We start from the raw sequence: 10683 nt of genomic DNA, 5'->3' as shown, positions 1-10683 counted from the left end.
ATAAAATGGTGGAGAACACCAGGAGTTGAATAAATCTCATAGGAGTTGGGATGAAGAAGTTATCCCAAATCAGGTGATTTCCAGTTTCCCAGTTTGGGGAATAGGACAGCTTCTTTCTCGCGTTCCAATCAAACCAGGATGAATCACTTTGTAAGAAGCTTGATTTGGATACATAAAGTGTTGGAGAATCACCAGGAAGTTGAATAATCTCATAGGAGTTGATGAAAGAAGTTATCCCACTTTTTAATCAGGTGATTCCAGTTTTCCAGTTTGGAATAGACAGCTTCTCGTCGGTCCCAATCAACCAATGGAATCACTTTTGTAAGAAGCTTGATTTGGATACTAAAATGGTGGAGAAACACCAGAAGTTGAATAATCTCATAGGAGTTGGGATGAAGAAAGTTATCCCACTTTCTAATCAGGTGATTCCAGTTTCCCAGTTTGGAATAGGACAGCTTTCCGGCGTTCCAATCAACCAGGATGAATCACTTTGTAAGAAGCTTGATTTGATACATAAAGTGTGGAGAATCACCAGGAAGTTGAATAAATCTCATAGGAGTTGGGATGAAGAAGTTATCCCACTTTCAAATCAGGTGATTCCAGTTTCCCAGTTTGGGAATAGGACAGCTTCTTCCGTTCCAGCAAACCAGGATGAATCACTTTGTAAGAAGCTTGATTTGGATACATAAAGTGGTGGAGAAACACCAGGAAGTTGAATAAATCTCATAGGAGTTGGGATGAAGAAGTTATCCCACTTTCTAATCAGGTGATTCCAGTTTCCCAGTTTGGGAATAGGACAGTTTCTTCGTCGTTCCAATCAAACCAGGATGAATCACTTTGTAAGAAGCGTGATTTGGATACATAAAGTGTTGGAAGATCACCAGGAAGTTGAATAAATCTCATAGGAGTTGGGATGAAGAAGAATTATCCCACTTTCAAATCAGGTGATTCCAGTTTCCCAGTTTGGGAATAGGAACAGCTTCTTCGTCGTTCCAATCAAACCAGGATGAATCACTTTGTAGAAGCTTGATTTTGATACATAAAGTGGTGGAGAATCCAGGAAGTTGAATAAATCTCATAGGAGTTGGGATGAAGAATTATCCCACTTTCTAATCAGGTGATTCCAGTTTCCCAGTTTGGGAATAGGACAGCTTCTTCGTCGTTCCAAATCAAACCAGGATGAATCACTTGTAAGAAGCTTGATTTGGATACATAAAATGGTGGAGAAACACAAGGAAGTTGAATAAATCTCATAGGAGTTGGGATGAAGAAGTTATCCCACTTTCAAATCAGGTGATTCCAGTTTCCCAGTTTGGGAATAGGACAGCTTCTTCGTCGTTCCAATCAAACCAGGATGAATCACTTTGTAGAAGCTTGATTTGGATACATAAATGTTGGGAGAATCACCAGGAAGTTGAATAAATCTCATAGGAGTTTGGATGAAGAAGTTATCCCACTTTTAATCAGGTGATTCCAGTTTCCCAGTTTGGGAATAGGACAGCTTCTTCGTCGTTCCAATCAAACCAGGATGAATCACTTTTTAAGAAGCTTGATTTGGATACTAAAATGGTGGAGAAACACCAGGAAGTTGAATAAATCTCATAGGAGTTGGGATGAAGAAGTTATCCCACTTTCTAATCAGGTGATTCCAGTTTCCCAGTTTGGGAATAGGACAGCTCTTCCGTCGTTCCAATCAAACCAGGATGAATCACTTTGTAAGAAGCTTGATTTGGATACATAAAGTGTTGGAGAATCACCAGGAAGTTGAATAAATCTCATAGGAGTTGGGATGAAGAAGTTATCCCACTTTCTAATCAGGTGATTCCAGTTTCCCAGTTTGGGAATAGGACAGCTTCTTCGTCGTTCCAATCAAACCAGGATGAATCACTTTGTAAGAAGCTTTTTTGATACATAAAATGTGGAGAAACACCCGGAGTTGAAAAATCTCATAGGAGTTGGGATGAAGAAGTTATCCCACTTTCTAATCAGGGATTCCAGTTTCCCAGTTTGGGAAAAAAGGACAGCTTCTCGTCGTTCCAATTCAAACCAGGATGATCACTTTAAGAAGCTTGATTTGGATACATAAAGTGTTGGAGAATCACCAGGAAGTTGAATAAATCTCATAGGAGTTGGGATGAAGAAGTTATCCCACTTTCAAATCAGGTGATTCCAGTTTCCCAGTTTGGGAATAGGAAGCTTCTTCGTCGTTCCAATCAAACCAGGATGAATCACTTTGTAAGAAGCTTGATTTTGATACATAACATGGTGGAGAAAACCAGGAAGTTGAAATAAATCTCATAGGAGTTGGCGATGAAAGAAGTTATCCCACTTTCTAATCAGGTGATTCCAGTTTCCCAGTTTGGGAATAGGACAGCTTTCCGTCGTTCCAATCAAAACAGGATGAATCACTTTGTAAGAAGCTTGATTGGATACATAAAACTGGTGGAGAAACACCAGGAAGTTGAATAAATCTCATAGGAGTTGGGATGAAGAAGTTATCCCACTTTCAAATCAGGTGATTCCAGTTTTCCCAGTTGGGGAATAGGACAGCTTCTTCGTCGTTCCAATCAAACCAGGATGAATCACTTTTTAGAAGCTTGATTTGGATACATAAAGTGTTGGAGAATCACCAGGAAGTTGAATAAATCTCATAGGAGTTGGGAGAAGAAGTTATCCCACTTTCTAATCAGGTGATTCCAGTTCCCAGTTTGGGAATAGACAGCTTCTTCGTCGTTCCAATCAAACCAGGATGAATCACTTTGTAAGAAGCTTGATTTGGATACATAAAATGGTGGAGAACACCAGGAAGTTGAATAAATCTCATAGGAGTTGGGATGAAGAAGTTATCCCACTTTCAAATCAGGTGATTCCCGTTTCCCAGTTTGGGAATAGGACCGTTCTTCGTCGTTCCAATCAAACCAGGATGAATACTTTGTAAGAACTTGATTTTGATACATAAAATGTGGTGAAGAATCACCAGGAAGTTGAATTAAATCTCATAGGAGTTGGGATGAAGAAGTTATCCCACTTTCAAATCAGGTGATTCCAGTTTCCCAGTTTGGGAATAGGACAGCCTTCTTCGTCGTTCCAATCAAACCAGGATGAATCACTTTGTAAGAAGCTTGATTTGGATACATAAAGTGGTGGGAAACACCAGGAAGTTGAATAAATCTCATAGGAGTTGGGATGAAGAAGTTATCCACTTTCAAATCAGGTGATTCCAGTTTCCAGTTTGGGAATAGGACAGCTTCTTGTCGTTCCAATCAAACCAGGATGAATCACTTTGTAAGAAGCTTGATTTTGATACATAAAATGGGGGGGAAAACCAGGAAGTTGAATAAATCTCATAGGAGTTGGGATGAAGAAGTTATCTTTCTAATCAGGTGATTCCAGTTTCCCAGTTGGGAATAGGACAGCTTCTTCGTCGTTCCAATCAAACCAGGATGAATCACTTTGTAATAAGCTGATTTGTATACTTAAATGTTGAGAAAACACCAGGAAGTTGAATAATCTCATAGGAGTTGGGGATGAAGAAGTTATCCCACTTTTAAATCAGGTGATTCCAGTTTTTCCAGTTTGGGAATAGGACAGCTTCTTCGTCGTTCCAATCAAACCATGATGAATCACTTTGTAAGAAGCTTGATTTTGATACATAAAATGTTGGAGAAACACCAGAGGTTTGAATAAATCTCATAGGAGTTGGGATGAAGAATTATCCCACTTCTAATCAGGTGATCCAGTTTCCCAGTTTGGGAATAGGACGTTCTTCGTCGTTCCAATCAAACCAGGATGAATCACTTTGTAAGGAGCTTTATTTGGATACATAAAGTGTTGGAGAATCACCAGGAAGTTGAATTAATCTCATAGGAGTTGGAATGAAGAAGTTATCCCACTTTCAAATCAGGTGATTCCAGTTTCCCAGTTTGGGAATAGGACAGCTTCTTCGTCGTTCCAATCAAACCATGATGAATCACTTTGTAAGAAGCTTGATTTGGATACATAAAATGGTGGAGAAACACCAGGAAGTTGAATAAATCTCATAGGAGTTGGGATGAAGAAGTTATCCCACTTTCTAATCAGGTGATTCCAGTTTCCCAGTTTGGGAATATGACAGCTTCTTCGTCGTTCCAATCAAACCAGGATGAATCACTTTGTAAGAAGCTTGATTTGGATACATAAAGTGTTGGAGAATCACCAGGAAGTTGAATAAATCTCATAGGAGTTGGGATGAAGAAGTTATCCCACTTTCAAATCAGGTGATTCCAGTTTCCCAGTTTGGGAATAGGACAGCTTCTTCGTCGTTCCAATCAAACCAGGATGAATCACTTTGTAAGAAGCTTGATTTGGATACATAAAATGGTGGAGAAACACCAGGAAGTTGAATAAATCTCATAGGAGTTGGGATGAAGAAGTTATCCCACTTTCTAATCAGGTGATTCCAGTTTCCCAGTTTGGGAATAGGACAGCTTCTTCGTCGTTCCAATCAAACCAGGATGAATCACTTTGTAAGAAGCTTGATTTGGATACATAAAATGGTGGAGAAACACCAGGAAGTTGAATAAATCTCATAGGAGTTGGGATGAAGAAGTTATCCCACTTTCAAATCAGGTGATTCCAGTTTCCCAGTTTGGGAATAGGACAGCTTCTTCGTCGTTCCAATCAAACCAGGATGAATCACTTTGTAAGAAGCTTGATTTGGATACATAAATGTTGGAGAATTACCAGGAAGTTGAATAAATCGCATCGAAGTTGGGATGAAGAAGTTATCCCACTTTCAAATCAGGTGATTCCAGTTTCGCAGTTTGGGAATAGGACAGCTTCTTCGTCGTTCCAATCAAACCAGGATGAATCACTTTGTAAGAAGCTTGATTTGATACATAAAATGGTGGAGAAACACCAGGAAGTTGAATAAATCTCATAGGAGTTGGGATGAAGAAGTTATCCCACTTTCAAATCAGGTGATTCCAGTTTCCCAGTTTGGGAATAGGACAGCTTCTTCGTCGTTCCAATCAAACCAGGATGAATCACTTTGTAAGAAGCTTGATTTGGATACATAAAGTGTGGAGAATCACCAGGAAGTTGAATAAATCTCATAGGAGTTGGGATGAAGAAGTTATCCCACTTTCAAATCAGGTGATTCCAGTTTCCCAGTTTGGGAATAGGACAGCTTCTTCGTCGTTCCAATCAAACCAGGATGAATCACTTTGTAAGAAGCTTGATTTGATACATAAATGGTGGAGAAACACCAGGAAGTTGAATAAATCTCATAGGAGTTGGGATGAAGAAGTTATCCCACTTTCTAATCAGGTGATTCCAGTTTCCCAGTTTGGGAATAGGACAGCTTCTTCGTCGTTCCAATCAAACCAGGATGAATCACTTTGTAAGAAGCTTGATTTGGATACATAAAGTGTTGGAGAATCACCAGGAAGTTGAATAAATCTCATAGGAGTTGGGATGAAGAAGTTATCCCACTTTCTAATCACGTGATTCCAGTTTCTCAGTTTGGGAATAGGACAGCTTCTTTGTCGTTCCAATCAAACCAGGATGAATCACTTTGTAAGAAGCTTGATTAGGATACATAAAATGGTGGAGAAACACCAGGAAGTTGAAAAAATCTCATAGGAGTTGGGATGAAGAAGTTATCCCACTTTCTAATCAGGTAATTCCAGTTTCCCAGTTTGGGAATATGACAGCTTCTTCGTCGTTCCAATCAAACCAGGATGAATCACTTTGTAAGAAGCTTGATTTAGATATATAAAGTGGTGGAGAATCAGCAGGAAGTTGATTAAATCTCATAGGAGTTGGGATGAAGAAGTTATCCCACTTTCTAATCACGTGATTCCAGTTTCCCAGTTTGGGAATAGGACAGCTTCTTCGTCGTTCCAATCAAACCAGGATGAATCACTTTGTAAGAAGCTTGATTTGGATACATAAAGTGTTGGAGAATCACCAGGAAGTTGAATAAATCTCATAGGAGTTGGGATGAAGAAGTTATCCCACTTTCAAATCATGTGATTCCAGTTTCCCAGTTTGGGAATAGGACAGCTTCTTCGTCGTTCCAATCAAACCAGGATGAATCACTTTGTAAGAAGCTTGATTTGGATACATAAATGGTGTGGGAATCACCAGGAAGTTGAATAAATCTCATAGGAGTTGGGATGAAGAAGTTATCCCACTTTCAAATCAGGTGATTCCAGTTTCCCAGTTTGGGAATAGGACAGCTTCTTCGTCGTTCCAATCAAACCAGGATGAATCACTTTGTAAGAAGCTTGATTTGGATACATAAAGTGGTGGAGAATCACCAGGAAGTTGAATAAATCTCATAGGAGTTGGGATGAAGAAGTTATCTAATCAGGTGATTCCAGTTTCCCAGTTTGGGAATAGGACAGCTTCTTCGTCGTTCCAATCAAACCAGGATGAATCACTTTGTAAGAAGCTTGATTTGGATACATAAAGTGTTGGAGAATCACCAGGAAGTTGAATAAATCTCATAGGAGTTGGGATGAAGAAGTTATCCCACTTTCAAATCAGGTGATTCCAGTTTCCCAGTTTGGGAATAGGACAGCTTCTTCGTCGTTCCAATCAACCAGGATGAATCACTTTGTAAGAAGCTTGATTTGATACATAAAGTGGGGAAATCACCAGGAAGTTGAATAAATCTCATAGGAGTTGGGATGAAGAAGTTATCCCACTTTCAAATCAGGTGATTCCAGTTTCCCAGTTTGGGAATAGGACAGCTTCTTCGTCGTTCCAATCAAACCAGGATGAATCACTTTGTAAGAAGCTTGATTTGATACATAAAATGGTGGAGAAACACCAGGAAGTTGAATAAATCTCATAGGAGTTGGGATGAAGAAGTTATCTCATTTTCAAATCAGGTGATTCCAGTTTCCCAGTTTGAGAATAGGACAGCTTCTTCGTCGTTCCAATCAAATCAGGATGAATCACTTTGTAAGAAGCTTGATTTGGATACATAAAGTGTTGGAGAATCACCAGAAAGTTGAATAAATCTCATAGGAGTTTGGATGAAGAAGTTATTCCACTTTTAAATCAGGTGATTCCAGTTTCCCAGTTTGGGAATAGGACAGCTTCTTCGTCGTTCCAATCAAAGCGGGATGAATCGATTACTTTGTAAGAAGCTTGATTTGGATACATAAAGTGGTGGAGAATCACGAGGAAGTTGAATAAATCTCATAGGAGTTGGGATGAAGAAGTTATCCCACTTTCAAATCAGGTGATTCCAGTTTCCCAGTTTGGGAATAGGACAGCTTCTCGTCGTTCCAATCAAACCAGGATGAATCACTTTGTAAGAAGCTTGATTTGGATACATAAAGTGTTGGAGAATCACCAGGAAGTTGAATAAATCTCATAGGAGTTGGGATGAAGAAGTTATCCCACTTTCAAATCAGGTGATTCCAGTTTCCCAGTTTGGGAATAGGACAGCTTCTTCGTCGTTCCAATCAAACCAGGATGAATCACTTTGTAAGAAGCTTGATTTTGATACATAAATGGTGGAGAAACACCAGGAAGTTGAATAAATCTCATAGGAGTTGGGATGAAGAAGTTATCCCACTTTCTAATCAGGTGATTCCAGTTTCCCAGTTTGGGAATAGGACAGCTTCTCGTCGTTCCAATCAAACCAGGATGAATCACTTTGTAAGAAGCTTGATTTGGATACATAAAGTGGTGGAGAAACACCAGGAAGTTGAATAAATCTCATAGGAGTTGGGATGAAGAAGTTATCCCACTTTCAAATCAGGTGATTCCAGTTTCCCAGTTTGGGAATAGGACAGCTTCTTCGTCGTTCCAATCAAACCAGGATGAATCACTTTGTAAGAAGCTTGATTTGGATACATAAAGTGGTGGAGAATCATCAGGAAGTTGAATAAATCTCATAGGAGTTGGGATGAAGAAGTTATCCCACTTTCAAATCAGGTGATTCCAGTTTCCCAGTTTGGGAATAGGACAGCTTCTTCGTCGTTCCAATCAAACCAGGATGAATCACTTTGTAAGAAGCTTGATTTGGATACATAAAATGGTGGAGAACCACCAGGAAGTTGAATAAATCTCATAGGAGTTGGGATGAAGAAGTTATCCCACTTTCAAATCAGGTGATTCCAGTTTCCCAGTTTGGGAATAGGACAGCTTCTTCGTCGTTCCAATCAAACCAGGATGAATAACTTTGTAAGAAGCTTGATTTTGATACATAAAATGGTGGAGAAACACCAGGAAGTTGAATAAATCTCATAGGAGTTGGGATGAAGAAGTTATCTAATCAGGTGATTCCAGTTTCCCAGTTTGGGAATAGGACAGCTTCTTCGTCGTTCCAATCAAACCAGGATGAATCACTTTGTAAGAAGCTTGATTTGGATACATAAAGTGTTGGAGAATCACCAGGAAGTTGAATAAATCTCATAGGAGTTGGGATGAAGAAGTTATCCCACTTTCAAATCAGGTGATTCCAGTTTCCCAGTTTGGGAATAGGACAGCTTCTTCGTCGTTCCAATCAAACCAGGATGAATCACTTTGTAAGAAGCTTGATTTTGATACATAAAATGGTGGAGAATCACCAGGAAGTTGAATAAATCTCATAGGAGTTGGGATGAAGAAGTTATCCCACTTTCAAATCAGGTGATTCCAGTTTCCCAGTTTGGGAATAGGACAGCTTCTTCGTCGTTCCAATCAAACCAGGATGAATCACTTTGTAAGAAGCTTGATTTTGATACATAAAATGGTGGAGAAACACCAGGAAGTTGAATAAATCTCATAGGAGTTGGGATGAAGAAGTTATCTAATCAGGTGATTCCAGTTTCCCAGTTTGGGAATAGGACAGCTTCTTCCGTCGTTCCAATCAAACCAGGATGAATCACTTTGTAAGATACTTGATTTGGATACATAAAGTGTTGGAGAATCACCAGGAAGTTGAATAAATCTCATAGGAGTTGGGATGAAGAAGTTATCCCACTTTTAAATCAGGTGATTCCAGTTTTCCAGTTTGGGAATAGGACAGCTTCTTCGTCGTTCCAATCAAACCATGATGAATCACTTTGTAAGAAGCTTGATTTTGATACATAAAATGGTGGAGAAACACCAGGATCGACCAAGACTTACCTTGCATCAGTCAAATAACACGGTAACTAAGGAAAAGGGAAGGAACTTACCTTGAGGCATCAGACCGTTTAGGGATAAGGTAGAGCGCGCCTTGACAGGCTGGAACAGCTGGAAAGGCAAGAGCATCTCGGTCCAAGATGCCAGATACTCCGCGCATGTGGAGAAGCTAATTGGCTAGTCCAAATGAGCTTATCCTCTCCTGATTGACCTCACATGCTTTAGTCTTCTCTTGATTTCGAAAACCCTTGTATGCTCTCTCTATATATTGTAACTCATCAACCCTAATGAAGATTATGCAGTTTGAGTCTCTCTAATCTCTTAGACACTATGGTTTTCTCTTAGACACTAAACGGCTCTATCTAGTCTCCTAATCTTTCACAAACTTCTCTTAATCACTTCCTAAACACTCTCTTTATTCTGATTACTCTAAGGATCTCTTAATCTCATATGGTATCAGAGCCAGGTTCATTTGAATCTGGGGTTTGATCTTTAGAGAGTTACAAGCTAAACGTCTTTGAAGCTACACGCGAGTAGTCTTGAAGGTGTTGAAGCTGTGGTCCGTTCTAGTTGAAGCTGTGCTACGTTCTGTTGGTTTGCGTGATTCTAGACTCAAGGTTGGTGTGTACAAGATCCAAGATTCAAGTTTTCAAGTCAAGCAAAGATGGAACATGGGATGAACATGAGGATGAAGGTAGCGGTTACTTTCAAAGGTAGCAACTACCTTGTGTGGTCTCGGATGGTGAAGACTGCGGTGGGAAGTAAGGGTTTGTGGGGGCACATCACAACAGGGGAGGCTCCGAAACTCATTACTCAGGGAGGAGATCAAGAAGAGGTCTCCAATGAAGCGGCTGTGGAGAAATGGCAACAAGAAGACATGCTGGTGATGACGGTTCTACACGCATCCTTGGACCCAGCTATCTTGGATGCCTACAGCTACTGTGAATCAGCCAAGGAGCTGTGGGACACGCTGAAGAAGGTGTATGGGAACACTTCCAACCTCAGCCGTGTGTTTGAAGTGAAGCTAGCGATCAACCGTCTTGCACAAGAGGACATGGAGTTCACTAAGCACTTGGGGAGGTTCAGGTCCTTATGGTCAGAGCTGGAGATGCTGAGGCCGAGCACAACTGATCCAGATCAGCTGAATGAGAGGCGCGAGCAAGACAAGGTCTTTGGGCTGCTTCTCACACTGAACCCGGCCTACACCCAGCTCATCCAGCACATGTTAAGGTCAGACAAGCTTCCGGACCTTGAGGAGGTGTGTGCACAAATCCAAAGGGAGCAGGGATCCATGGGTTTGTTTGGAGGAAAGGGGGAGCTCTCTCTTGCCAATCAAGCAGCTCATGAGGATTCAACCGAGGCTCCACAAGCAAACAAGGCATCTCACGGGAAGTACGAGGACAGGAAGTTCAATGGCAACTGTGATCATTGCAAGAAGCATGGTCATAAGAAGAGCCAATGCTGGATACTGCACCCACACCTCAAGCCGGCCAAGTTCATGAAGGAGCGTGAGGGAAGGGCAAATGTGACTGAAGGTTCAAGCGGAGCTGGCACCAGCAAGATCAGTGAAGTGGA

General features: G+C 40.6%; 1 long non-coding RNA gene across 1 annotated transcript; it reads left to right on the top strand.

Annotated features, from left to right (window-relative positions):
- The first annotated feature begins 3244 nt into the window (after positions 1-3244).
- Positions 3245-3890, top strand: LOC117130587. The gene is made up of 2 exons (XR_004453927.1): positions 3245-3482; positions 3830-3890. It is a non-coding gene; the product is annotated as an uncharacterized LOC117130587 (long non-coding RNA).
- The last annotated feature ends 6793 nt before the right edge of the window (positions 3891-10683 follow it).

The sequence above is a fragment of the Brassica rapa genome, unplaced genomic scaffold (genome assembly GCF_000309985.2).
Source record: "Brassica rapa cultivar Chiifu-401-42 unplaced genomic scaffold, CAAS_Brap_v3.01 Scaffold0573, whole genome shotgun sequence".
In the NCBI taxonomy this organism is placed as follows: Eukaryota; Viridiplantae; Streptophyta; class Magnoliopsida; order Brassicales; family Brassicaceae; genus Brassica; species Brassica rapa.
This window is presented reverse-complemented; position numbering and strand designations above follow the sequence as displayed.